At 42.7% G+C, this 14851-nt stretch overlaps 1 protein-coding gene across 1 annotated transcript in view; it reads left to right on the top strand.

Moving 5' to 3' along the window:
- Positions 1–14851, top strand: part of LOC135538662 (protein TANC1-like) — a 293087-nt gene that overhangs the window by 263758 nt on the left and 14478 nt on the right.

Below are 14851 nucleotides of genomic sequence, written 5' to 3'. Positions count from 1 at the left end.
ACTGTTGATGGACCTAGTCATTGTGTCATTTTAAGTTAACATTGGTAGCAGAGGATGGCTAATAACTACAATGCGCCACCTCGCTTTGACGAGAAGAGGTCGTATGAAAGTTGGAAAAATGTACTTGGAATCTGGACACGGATTACTAATCTGGATGAGAAAAAGCAAGCACTTGCGGTGGTATTATCACTCGAGGGAAGAGCGAGAGATACAACACTGGAAATATCCATTGAGGATTTGAACAAGGATGACGGTATGGGAACTTTGATCAGAGCACTGGATTCTGTGTGTCTTAAAGAAGAGAAAGGCCGTGCCTACGAGGCATATTCAAACTTTGACAGTTTTACTATAGACATTTCAGTTGCAATGACGGACTACATAATTGATTTCGAACAGAGGTGTAATAGGATGTGAAAGTACGACATGGTTCTCCTGGATGCAGTGTTAGCTTTCAAGTTGATTTATTTTTGTTAAACTTTTATTTAAATAGGCAAGTCAGTTAAGAACCAATTCTTATTTACAATGACAGCCTACCCCAGCCTACCTGCTGGGGCAATTGTGCGCCGCCCTATGGGAGTCACAAATCAAATCAAACTTTATTTGTCACATGCGCCGAATACAACAAGTGTAGACCTTACCATGAAACCCTTACTTACAAGCCCTTAACCAACAGTGCAGTTCAAGAAGAGTTAAGAAAATATTCATCAAATAGACTAAAGTAAAAAAATAAAAAATAAAAGTAACACAATAAGAATAACAATAACAAGTCTATATAGAGGGAGTACTGAGTCAGTGTGCGGGGGTACAGGTTAGGGGTGAAGTGACTATGCATAGATAATAAACACCGATTAGCAGCAGTGTACAAAAGCGGGGGATGGGGGGTCGATGTACATAGTCCGGTGATGATTTTATTAATTGTTCAGCAGTTTTATGGCTTGGGGGTGGGTATAAGCTGTTGAGGAACCTTTTGGTCCTAGTCTTGGTGCTCCGGTACCGCTTGCCGTGCGATAGCAGAGAAAACAGTCTCTAACTGGAGTCTTATTATATAGGTCCTGGATGGCAGGAAATTTGGCTGCAGTGATGTACTGGGCCGTATGCACTACCCTCTGTAGTGCCTTATGGTCAGATGCAGAGCAGTTTCCATACCAGGTGGTGATGATGAATGTGATGATGGCGCCGGTGGGTAGGGCTGCCATCTTACCGGCCCTCAACCAATCATGCTATTTTGTTTGTTTTTTCTCGTTGTTCGTAACTTGTTTTGTACATAATGTTGCTGCTACCGTCTCCTATGACCGAAAAGAGCTTCTAAACATCAGAACTGGGATTGTTCACCTCAAACTGGACGAAGAGTTTTTCTTCAATGAGTCGGATGCCAGGGATATGCTGTTGACACCCGACCAAGCCCCGATCCCCATGATTCGCTGGAGAAGGAAACAGAGTTTCCGAGGCAAAAGATCAGGGTGCCTTGTGAGGACCAGGTCGACGACTGGCTAATCTGCCCTTACCCTTTGTTCTCCTATCTAACATTCAATTGCTAGAAAATAAATGGGACGAACTGAAAGCATGTATATCCTACCAATGGGACATTAAAAACTAATATTTTATGCTTCACCGAGTCGTGGATGAACATCGACATTAAGAACACGGAGCTGGCGGGTTATACACTCTATCGGCAAGACATAACAGCAGCCTCTGGTAAGACATGGGGCAGGGGCCTATGCATTTATGTAAACAACAGTTGGTGCACGATATCTAAGGAAGTCTCAAAGTTTTGAGACTCTTGCCTTAGGTGGAGTATCTTATGATAAGCTGAAGACCTCACTATTTTCCCGGAGAGTTTTCATCTGTTTTTTTCATAGCTGTCTACATACCACCACAGAGCGAGGTAGGAACTAAAACCGCACTAAATGAGCTGTATTCCGCCATAAGAAAACAGGAAAACGCTCATCCAGAGGCGGCGTTCCTAGTGGCCGGTTACTTTAATGCAGGGAAACTCAAATCAGTTTTATTGAATTTCTATCAACATGTGAAATGTGCAACCAGAGGTTGAAAAACATTCTAGACCACCTCTACTCCACCCCCAGTACAAAGCTCTCCCTCACCCTCCATTTGGCACATCTGACCATAACTCCATCCTCCTGATTCCTGCTTACAAGCAAAAATTAAAGCAGGAAGCATCAGTGACTCGGTCAATAAAAAAGTGGTCAGATAAAGCAGATGCTAAACTACAGAACTGTTTTGCTAGCACAGACTGGAATATGTTCCTCGATTCTTCCGATGGCATTGAGGAGTACACCACATCAGTCACTGGCTTTATCATTAAGTGCATACCCCAACCAGAAGCCATGGATTACAGGCAACATTCACACTGAGCTAAAGGGTAGAGCTGCCACTTTCAAGGAGCGGAACTCTAACCTGGAAGTTTATAAGAAATCCCACTATGCCCTCCGATGAACCATCAAACAGGAAACACAACAATAAAGGACTAAGATCAAATCATTCTACACCAGCTCCGATGCTCGTCGGATGTGGCAGAGCGTGCAAACTATTACAGACTACAAAGGGAAGCACAGCCAAGAGCTGCCCAGTGACACGAGCCTACCAGACGAGCTAAATAACTTATATGCTCGCTTCAAGGCAAGCAACACTGAAACATGCATATGAGAGTATCAACTGTCCCGGATGACTGTGTGATCACCCTCTCCGCAGCCAATGTGAGTAAGACCTTTAAACAGATCAACATTCACAAGGCCGCAGGGCCAGACAAATTACCAGGATGTGTACTCCGAGCATGCGCTGACCAACTAGCAAGTGTCTTCACTGACATTTTCAACCTCTCCCTGTCTGAGTCTGTAATACCAACATGTTTCAAGCAGACCACCATAGTCCCTGTGCCCAAGAACACTAAGGTAACCTGCCTAAATGACTACCAACATCTGCCATGGAATGCTTTGAAAGGCTGGTCATGGCTCACATCAACACCACCCACTCCAATTTGTATATCGCACCAACAGATCCACAGATGATGCAATCTCTACTGCACTCCACACTGCCCTTTACCACCTGGACAAAAGGAACACCTATGTGAGAATGCTATTAATTGACTACAGCTCAGCGTTCAACACCATAGTGCCCTCCAAACTCATCACTAAGCTAAGGACCCTGGGAATTAACAGCTCCCTCTGCAACTGGATCCTCGACTTCCTGACGGACCGCCCCCAGGTGGTAAAGGGTAGGTAACAACACATCTGCCACGCTGATCCTCAACACGGGGGCCCCTCAGGGGTGCGTGCTCAGTCCCCTCCTGTACTCCCTGTTCACTCAGGACTGCACGGCCAGGCACAACTCCACCACCATCATCAAGTTTGCTGATGACACAACAGTTCTAGGCCTGATCACCGACAACAATGAGACAGCCTATAGGGAGGAGGTCAGAGACCTGACCATGTGGTGCAAGGACAATAACCACTCCCTCAATGTGATCAAGACATAGGAGATGATTGTGGACTACAGTAAAAAGAGGACCGAGTATACCCCCATTCTCATCGACGGGGTTGTAGTGGAGCAGGTTGAGAGCTTCAAGTTCCTTGGCGTCCACATCAACAACAAACTAACATGGTCCAAGCACACCAAGACAGTCGTGAAGAGGGCACAACAAAACCTATTCCCCCTCAGGAGACTGAAAGAATTTGGCATGCTTCCTCAGATCCTCAAAAGATTTTACAGCTGCACCATCGAGAGCATCCTGACGGGTTGCATCACATCCAACCGCAAGGCACTACAGAGGGTAGTGCGTACAGCCCAGTACATAACCGGGGCCAAGCTTCCTGCCATCCAGGGCCTCTATACCAGGTGGTGTCAGAGGAAGGCCCTAAAAATTGTCATAGACTCCAGCCACCCTAGTCATAGACTGTTCTCTCTGCTACCGCACGACAAGTGGTACCGGAGCGCCAAGTCGAGGTCCAAGAGGCTTTTAAACAGCTTCTAGTCCAAAGCCACAACTGCATCGTTGCTTAAGGGCTTGTAAGTAAGAATTTCACTGTAAGGTCTACCTGTTGTATTCGGCACATGTGACAAATAAGATTTGATTTGATGCAAACGGTCAGGATGCTCTCGATGGTGCAGCTGTAGAACCTTTTGAGGATCTGGGGACCCATGCCAAATCTTTGAAGGTCTCCTGAGGGGGAAAATGTTTTGTCGTGCCCTCTTCACGGCAGGATGTGATACAGCCTGGAATCTAACCAGGGTCTGTAGTATGCCTCTGCACTTAGATGCAGTGCCTTAGACCGCTGCGCCACTCGGGAGCCCAAGTTGCTAGATACTGCCTGTCTGGATGGGAGGGACTTTTGAATCAATGAAGTCGGCACTAAAAGTACATTTAGTGCTGAATTGTCGCGCCAATAACAGATGCAAGTGAGTGACGCAGCATATTACACTGAGCAGCAGAGAAAAGGCACCACAAGTCACATTCTCAAGACAACCAGACAAGGGTGCCATTGCCAAGGCATAAATCCACTGGACAGGTATGGAAGGAGATCAAAATGTGCAATCTGTCAAAGCACTTACCATTAGTTTATAGACCGTCCTCATAAAAAATGTTTAAAAAAATACACTGATTGACACACCAAGCAACAGAGCTTTCAAATTTGGAAATGGAAGAATCTTCCAATCGACCAAGAGGCAAGATACCAGCAAAAATTGGTCAGACGAAGTGTCACATTGAAATAGACGTGGTCCCTGCAGATATCCCCTTACTATTAAGCAAAGTTTCCCTCAAGAAGGCAGGGGCTGTACTAGACATAAAAAATGACAAGACAGTGCTTTTTAAATAACCCTTGAACTTACTACCTCAGCCCAATATTGTGTAAACATTTTAGACAAGACAACACAGTGTACATGTAAAAAATGAGATTATGACGGACACAGAGCACATGGAGATTCTTACAGTCACAGAGAACATGAACACAGAGGAAAAACACAAAGTATTGTTAAAACTTCACAAACAGTTTGGACATGCTACAGTTGACAGACTTCAGAAAGTACTCAACAGTTCTGGGAATAATGATAATGAGAGTATTTACATTTTACGGCAGATAGTTAGCAGTTGTGAGACATGCCAGAAATACAGCAAACCTAAGCCCAGACCAGCTGTTGGTGGCCCACTGGCTTCCAAGTACAACAAGTGGCTGTAGATCAACATGAGTTAAGACCAAGTGTGTGGTACCTTCACGTCATTGACCACTTCACACCCTTCAGTGGAGGAAGCATTGTGAATACAAAGAAACCCAGTCAAATCGTCAAGCACTTCATTCATTCCTGGATAAGTGTGCATGGCCCGCTCCAGAAGTTGTACAGTGACAATGGAGGAGAATTCAATAATAATGAAATAAGAGAAATGGCTGAGAAATTCAACATGAAAGTAAAGACAACTGCTGCATACAGTCCATGGAGCAATGGACTTCTGGCGAGAGATAATCAAACACTCACAGAGATTATGCTGAAAGTGAAGAAAGACAATGGTTGTGACTGGAAAACAGCCCTAGATTGGGCTTTGATGGCAAAAAAATGAAATGCACAATGTTCATGGCTACAGCCCGTACCAACTAGTGTTCGGGCATAACTCTAATCTTTCTCTGTACCAGTGGTGGTAAAAGTAAGTATACATTCAAATATAATGACTCAAGTAAAAGTGAAAGTCACCCATTAAAATACTACTTGAGTAAAATTCTAAAAGTATTTGGTTTTAAAAATACTTAAGTATCAAAAGTAAATGTAATCACTAAAATATACTTGAACAAAAGTAAAAGTATAAATCATTTCACATTCCTTATATTAAGCAAACCAGACGGCACAATTTTCTAGTTTTTTTTATTGAATGATAGCCAGGGGCACATTTCAACACTCAACACTTCAACACACATAATTTACAAACAAAGCATTTGTGTTTAGTGAGTCTGCCAGATCGGAGGCAATAGGGATGACCAGGGATGTTCGATGTCCTGTCCTGCTAAGTATTCAGAATGTAACTAGTACTTTTGGGTGTCAGGGAAAATGTAAGGAGTAAAAAGTACATTATTTTCTTTTGGAATGTAGTGGAGTAAAAGTAAAAGTTGGCAAAAATATAAATAATTAAGTACAGATACCCCAAAAAACTACTTAGGTAGTACTTTAAAGTATTTTTACTGAAGTACTTTACACCACTGCTTTGTACTGTTTGACAAGCCACCAGCACTAGAAGGGACCAGTGTGAGTGCATGGGTGGGACAGCACCTTTCAGCAGTACAAGCAGTGAGAAAAGCATTCACTGAAGCAGGTTGTTGAGAGAGAAGTCACAGGGCTCTGCATAAACAGTTTCAATCCACCGATGAGTGTACTACAAACTAGTTGACTGTCAAGAGTGGAAAGGACCTCGAGTAGTCATTGGCCAAGATGGTGTGGTGATATTTGTGAGGAACGGAGGCACCATTGACAGGGTGCATCACTCAAGATTTTTCAACCACTCCACATTAATAAACTATAGTTTGGGCAAGTCGGTTATAGTTTTGGCAAGTCGGTTAGGACGTCTACTGTGTGCAAGACACAAGTCATTTTTCCAACAATTGTTTACAGACATATTATTTCAGTTATAATTCACTGTATCACAATTCCAGTGGGTCAGAAGTTTACACACACTAAGTTGACTGTGCCTTTAAGCAGCTTGGAAAATTCCAGAAAATTATGTCACGGCTTTAGAAGCTTCTGATAGGCTAACTGACATCATTTGCGTCAATTGAGGGTGTACCTGGGGATGTATTTCATGGCCTACCTTCAAATCTTTGCTTGACATCATGGGAAAATGAAAAGAAATCAGCCAAGACCTCAGAAAATAAATTGCAGACCTCCACAAGTGTGGTTCATTCTTGGGAGCAATTTCCAAACGCCTGAAGGTGCCACGTTCATCTGTACAAACAATAGTACACAAGTATAAACACCATGGGACCACACAGCCGTCATGGAAGGAGACAGGAAGGAGACATGTTCTGTCTCCTAGAGATGAACGTACTTTGTTTTGAAAAGTGCAAATCAATCATCCCAGAACAACAGCAAAAGACCTTGTGAAGATGCTGGAGGAAACAGATACAAAGTATCTATATCCACAGTAAAACGAGTCCTATATCGACATTACCTGAAAGGCCGCTCAGCAAGGAAGAAGCCACTGCTCCAAAATCGCCAGAAAAAAGCCAGACTACGGTTTGCAACTGCACATAGGGACAAAGATCATACTTTTTGGAGAAATGTCCTCTGGTCTGATGAAACAAAAACAGAACTGTTTGGCCATAAGGACCATCGTTATGTTTGGAGGAAAAATGGGGAGGCTTGCAAGCCGAAGAACACCATCCCAACCATGAAGCACGGGGGTGGCAGCATCATGTTGTGGGGGTGCTTTGCTGCAGGAGGGACTGGTGCACTTCACAAATAGATGTCATCATGAGGACGGAAAATTATGTGGATATAGTCAAGCAACATTTCAAGACATCAGTCAGGAAGTTAAAGCTTAGTCGCAAATGGGTCTTCCAAATGGACAATGATCCCAACCATACTTCCAAAGTTGTGGCAAAATGACTTAAGGACAGCAAAGTCAAGGTATTGGAGTGGCCATCACAAAGCCCTGACCTCCATCCTATAACAAATGTGTGGGCTGAACTGAAAAAGTGTGTGCGAGCAAGGAGGCCTACAAACCTGACTCAGTTACACCAGCTCTGTCAGCAGGAATGGGCCAAAACTTACCCAACTTATTGTGGGATGCTTGTAGGAAGGTTACCCGAAACGTTTGACCCAAGTTAAACAATTTAAAGGCAATGCTACCAAATACTAATTGAGTGTATGTAAACTTCTGACCCATGTGATGTGATGTGATGAAATAAATAAAAGCTGAAATAAATCATTCTCTCTACTATTATTTTGACATTTCGCATTCTTAAAATAAAGTGGTGATCCAAATTGACCTTAGACAGGGAATTTTTACTTGGAATAAATGTCAGGAATTGTGGAAAACTGAGTGTAAATGTATTTGGCTAAGGTGTATGTAAATGTCCGACTTCAACTGTTCATGGATAGAGAAAGTGTATTCCACACACAGCAACCGTCATTGGACGAGTAGCAACAGCCAAAGGAAAACACCAGAACTGGTACAACTTGCAGTACTCTGAACGAGCTACAATTTCTGGTACAACAGAGTCAGCTGACCTATCACTTGTAGATAATCTCAGAATTGAACCAATGGAAAATCGAGAAAAAAAGAATGACATCCAAAATTATGATTTACTTGAAATAAAATACATGTCATTTGACTCAGCTAAACTAGAGGAGCTCGGTAATTGGGGGGAAAATTTGAGTGTTTGAGGAAGTCCAAGACATTGGCCAAAATGTATCTTAACAAGGTGGGTGTATACCCTTAAAGAATCCTTAACTGGATTAGAAGCAAAAGCTTGGCTAGAGGTTTTGAGGAACTGGCTGCTAAACAACTCCCAAAAGACTCACCGACATGCTCCTCAGAGTCACTCAGATTGCTGATGACAGTGATCTGCCAGAGAAAATGGAAACATCAATTCTGAAATTTTGCAGGGAACAGAGCTGTCAAGTGACATTCACATCCGACCTCTGCCTGAAGCTAAGAGCGAATGAACACTGGATACTAAAAAACTGTGTGTATGTCCTGGAAGATGCATCACTTTTCTGTTACAACAAAGTCAAGGCAACAATGCTGAGTACAGGTGGAAAAAAGTCACAAGTGGATCCTGCAGTCTTCTATTGGCTTGATCAAGACTACAATGTGGCTGTACTTGCCTGTCATGTTGATGACTTCATCTGGGGTGGCTCACAAACCTTTGCTACAACTGTGATTCCACACCTCAAAGCTGTTTTCCAGGTCGGCCGTGAGGAGCATGATCATTTTTGTTATGTTGGCATAGAGTTTATTACCGTTGACGGAACAATACTGACTCAACAGGAGAGCTATGTCAATAATCTTCAACCCATCCACATGGATTCTTCAAGAGCCGTAGAAAGGAATTCCCCTCTCTGTGGAATTGAAGCTGATCAATTGAGGTCAAAGATAGGTCATATTCTATGGGTTGCTAGACAGAGTTGACCTGATGTAATGTTGGATGGCTGCAACCTGGCATCAAACACAAAACAGGCCACTGTACACTGTACATTCATGAGGAAAACAAAGTTGTTTGTGAACTGAAATCACGACATGTGACTCTAAAGTTTCAGCATGTTGTAAAAGATGACTCTCTGAAACTAGTTGTCTTCAGTGATGCTTCGCTAGGGAACCTTACAGATGGAGGCACACAAGGTGGACATCTAATCGTGTTAATGGGTGAAGGCAGTCAAAAAGGATCAGAAGGGTTGTCTGAAAAACACTTGCTGGGGAAACCCTTGCTCTTGCGGATGGAATTGACGACGCCATCTTTCTGACAACTCTGTTCTCAGAGCTTACCACTGGTGAGACAGAACGGCACATTCTACCTGTAGTTTGTGTCACTGACAACTACTCCATAGATGATGCTGTCAAGTCAACCAAGTCTGTCACAGAGAAAATACTTTGTCTTGAGATTAGCAGCATCAAGGAACTTATTCAAGCACAGAGAATCCAGTGGATTCTGTGGTCGGCCACAAAGGAACAGCTTGCTGACTGTCTGACTAAAAAGGGAGGATCCGGTCTTGTGGCAGCTTGAGTAATACAAATAAAATCTTTGTCACACAACCCATTTGTAATGGGTAACTTAAATAATACTTGGGACATTTAATTATTTGATTTGTCTTTAAAGAAAAGTGAGAGATTGTTAAATTCATGTTTTACGTATCCCTATATTTCTGTTATTACAGTGCTAATGTATCACTCTGTTATTGTTTTACCTGCGTGGTAGTCTCACTGTTGATGGACCTGGCATGAGTACAATGGCAACCATGCATTGTGGAAATACGGTTTAGTAAACTTGGTTAAACTGGAACCTAGTCATTGTGTCATTTTAAGTTAACAGTTTAACTCTAATTGTAAAACAAAGTAAATGTAAACAAATTGTATAGCTTCAAAACATGGTTAAAACTATCATTTAGATGTCATGGACTGTCAATGAATTTAAAAGTGGTTGCATTTCTCCAGCCCCATCCCTTAGATTTGTACCGAAACAGTGGCAGTGAGAACTTAGTTACCACTTAGCGGAAAGACGCTTTAAAAGCGTCTCTGCTTTGGTCATTTGGTCCTTTATCTGGATGGAGAGCCATCAGGCCATTCTGTGGTGCTTACTGAGTGAATTTCTACTTTAGAGCAGAATTACCGCCATCGCTCCCAGCAAGAGCAGTCTAAGCACTAAGTCATCAGTGCAATACATTGTCCATTTAGGTCATGTCAAGCCATTTGCCCTCATGTTTTGTCCTGTGTTTCTACCATTATCACACACCTACTCATTTGTTCTTCTTACTGGAAGTGTCGCCAGAGCTTCAGTTTCGACCTGAAATGAACCATTGATCATAAAGCACTGCGGAGAATTATTACAGTCTTTTTGTTGGACAGTATTAAAGTCCCAGTGGTAATACAGAGAAACGGTTGATATTGGGAGAGGTACAATGTACCTAGTGGCCACTTAAAAATTATATGCAAGACCTCTTTTGGAAGAGGCAGGAAAGTTGGGACCCATCTGACAAAAGCAACAGTTGAGAGAGGAAAAGCAGGAGAGGTATGGAGCTGCTGGCAGGAGGGGGTGAAAGAGACATGAGTTGTTAATGACCAGTCAAAGCAATTTAGGATTGATCCTGTAAATGGTGCAGGAAGCCAAATGGAGCCGGGAACAAAAGTCTAACAGTACGAGTCCAAAGTGGCACCCTATTTCATACATAGCTCTACATTTGACCAGAGCCCTATGGGTCCTGTTCTAAAGTCGTACATTTCTTAGGGAATAGGGTGCCATTTGGCACGCAACTTAAAATCATGGGTTTGTTGTCATTTCTGTGAGTCACCAGGGTTGTCATATAAATGCTGAACAAAACAAATGTGTCTGTGGGGAACATTGTGTTTTGATATAAATCAAAGATGAGGCCCATGGGTATGGAAGTATTCAAATTGGGATGGGTTTTAAACATTTGCCACAATAACAGTACCCCCATGCTGATAAACATTACCACTTACCAGTACCATCACTATTCGTGTTGGTACAGCATCTCTGTGTACTGAATGAGTAAACACATCTCTTAAGGGTCCCAAATGGCACCCTATCCCTTTAATAGTGCACTACTTTTGACTAGGGCCCATAGGGAATAGAGTGCCATTTCGAATGTAGACAACACCAAGACAGGTTTTTAGAAATTATTATTGTTGTTTTTGTTATCATCATTGCCTCTTGTGGAAAGCTGCACACTGGAGATAAACAGAGACAGAGTGGAGATAACTGACTCCAGCATTCTCTTATCTGTGGTAGGCTGTTAAAAAATTGGAGTACACCAGCACAGACAGGGATCTGTGTGTGTCTGTCTATCAGATGTCTCTCAGACTTTTTAACGGTAGCAGAACTTCACTTGTTTGGCCCATCATGAAAGAAACCCATTGTATATGATCATGATGACCAACTGTTGCTTAGAAAGCCTAGTGATCTAGACCAGAACTGCAATGAAATGGGACAGAAGTTCCCAACTCCTCATCATTTGTGCAGCTCATTTCATATGTATGGTTTAGAGCACACAATCTAACGGTGAAAGAGAATGTGAACAATAGTCTCTCTGTGGCCTCAGTAGAATGTCAGCCTGGTGCAGCCTAGCAGTAACAAATGGTTCTGATGTATACAACCAGTCAAAAGTTTTATAACACCTACTCATTCAAGGGTTTTTCTTTATTTTTACTATGTTCTACATTGTAGAATAATAGTGAAGACATCAAAACTATGAAATAACACATGGAATCATGTAGTAACCAAAAAAGTGTTAAACACATCAAAATATATTTTATATTTGAGATTCTTCAAATAGCCAACCTTTGCCTTGATGACAGCTTCGCACACTCTTGGCATTAGGACTAGGAGAGGGAGAGGATGCCTCTGATGTCGGACAGCCCATTAGGACTAGGAGAGAGAGAGGATGGCTCTGATGTAGCCCAGGCCATTAGGACTAGGAGAGAGAGAGGATGGCTCTGATGTAGCCCAGCCCTTTAGGACTAGGAGAGAGAGAGAGAGGATGGCTCTGATGTAGGACAGCCTATTAGGACTAGGAGAGAGAGAGGACGGCTCTGATGTAGGACAGCCTATTAGGACTAGGAGAGAGAGAGGATGGCTCTGATGTAGGACAGCCTATTAGGACTAGGAGAGAGAGAGGATGGTTCTAATGTCGGACAGCCTATTAGGACTAGGAGAAAGAGAGGATGGCTCTGATGTAGGACAGCCTATTAGGACTAGGAGAGAGAGAGGATGGCTCTGATGTCGGACAGCCCATTAGGACTAGGAGAGAAAGAGGATGGCTCTGATGTAGCCCAGGCCATTAGGACTAGGAGAGAGAGAGAGGATGGCTCTGTTGTAGCACAGCCCATTAGGACTAGGAGAGAGACAGGATGGCTCTGATTTAGGACAGCCTATTAGGATTAGGAGAGAGAGAGGATGGCTCTTATGTAGGGCAGCCTATTAGGACTAGGAGAGGGAGAGGATGGCTCTGATGTCGGACAGCCTATTAGGACTAGGAGAGAGAGAGGATGGCTCTGATGTAGGTCAGCCCATTAGGACTAGGAGAGAGAGAGGATGGCTCTGATGTCGGACAGCCCATTAGGACTAGGAGAGATAGAGAATGGTTCTGATGTCGGACAGCCTATTAGGACTAAGAGAGGGAGAGGATGGCTCTGATGTAGGTCAGCCCATTAGGACTAGGAGAGAGCGGATATCTCTGTTCCAAGTGACACCCTATTCCCTATATAGTGCACTACTTTTGACCAGGGCCGCTGTATTCTCCTTAGTGCTACTTCTGTCAACTGGTGCTACTTCTGCAAATACATTTCGTAGCAAAAAGTGCTGAAGGGCTTTGGGGCTTATTACATCCTAGAGACAAAGATATCCATTCGAAATGGGCCTTCATCTCTGGAAACGGCTGCTTTCCATCTTAGTGCCGCATGTTCTTATGGCTGAGAAATGGGCCGCAGTGTTATTTTAGATTTGGACGAAAACGTTTATATTTTTGAATCAAAACCTGCTGCTTCAAGTTTTGCACTTTGTTACATCATCACACTGCTGCATACCTACATTTCTGTTCCAACCCGCACCACCTACTTTGTTTTAGAGAAGGATAGAGGCCTACTTTATCTTTACTTCATTAGACGGTAGTGCAAATCAAATCACATTTTATTTGTCACATGCTTTGTAAACAACAGGTGTAGACTGACAGTGAAATGCTTACTTACGCTGTTACTGTAGTCTATACATGTTGTTTACGAAGCATGTGACAAATAAGATTTGATTTGCACTACCATTTTGATTTGCAAGAGGTATAGGACAAAATACTCATTTATCACAAGTAGTAGGCAGATGTGTATGGGTCCCTTTAAACAGATTTACACACAAGCCTTGGCTGGTTCCTGTAGACATGACCATTACTGTGAATAATAGTAGTCATGCTTGCCTTCATTCTCAAAGTCATCCGGTATGTGCCACCTGCTGTAACTGTGATCTAATATTTCCCTCTGAGCTCTATGTATTTACCTAGTGGATGCTAAATCATAGCCACATTCCTCCTTTCAACTCCCATTCATTACGGGCTAATGCAATAGCAGGTTGCAGGTGGCCGAATGGCGCCGGGCACAACACCAGCGACCTGAGACACGCTCCAACACCCACCACAGCCACTTAATGAACGCATTTTGAAAGCCCACCTGGCACTAGGCTCATTCAAAGCAACACTTTGTATTTGAGCAGATATGCAAATATTAATTATTTTGTGCACTGTGGTGCTTTAAACTCATTGAATATATGTATTTTAACAAACATAAAGAGGTGACGCTTCTCTGCACTTCTCCTGACCCCTTAGGAGAATGATTCAAATGCTTGTATTCAATGCCTCTTTACAGGTGGGATTGGGTTGTAATTCAATGGAGAGCCATCACAGCTATAGAAAAGAGCATCAATACTTAAATGTCGTGGATATGGTATAGACAGCAGAACCTTTTAGGTCTTAGAAATACTGAGTCAATATCACAGTCAGACCCCTTCATATTAATTCTGATTTAGGGTTTATTAACCCAATCTGGAGGCCTGTATGGCGATATGGGAGAAAACTCAGTGAGACACAAATACCCCCGGTGAAATATCCTCCCGAAAATGGACATTTATTGCTGCAACTCTGAACAAATTCTCTCAGTTAACGACCTGTCTGAGAAATATAATTTCATATGTGAAAGAAATATGCTCTCTTTTATTTTCAAGTTTTCTACTCCGCTAGCCAGCACCTCGCCCAAATAGGTGTGCGTTTCTTTTTCTTCTATATGTGAAAGAAATAACATCTTTATGCAAATAGGCCAATTGCACATGGTTTGGATAGAGAGAGATTCGATCACGGCTCCGTGTTGGCAAAAAATAAACAACAAATTCCCTCCTGACTGTTTTACTACTAGGAATGACAAAAGGTCATTTAGCCCTCTCTGTAAAGCAGCTTTCTGATATATGTGAATAAGTCGGCAGCAGTGCAAAACGTAAGGGGAAAGACATATAGACACGGTGAGGTATAATGTTTGTGATCACATGGCATATATCTCAAGTTACAAGAGAAGAGCTATTCTGAACTTATGTTTTCTGTGGAAAATTGCAAATGGGGGTTGTTTTCCATCCGTAAAAGAGAAGGT

This window comes from Oncorhynchus masou, unplaced genomic scaffold, assembly GCF_036934945.1.
Source record: "Oncorhynchus masou masou isolate Uvic2021 unplaced genomic scaffold, UVic_Omas_1.1 unplaced_scaffold_16___fragment_2___debris, whole genome shotgun sequence".
In the NCBI taxonomy this organism is placed as follows: Eukaryota; Metazoa; Chordata; class Actinopteri; order Salmoniformes; family Salmonidae; genus Oncorhynchus; species Oncorhynchus masou.
Note: the sequence above shows the minus strand (reverse complement) of the source record. Positions and strands in the feature narration are given on the sequence as shown.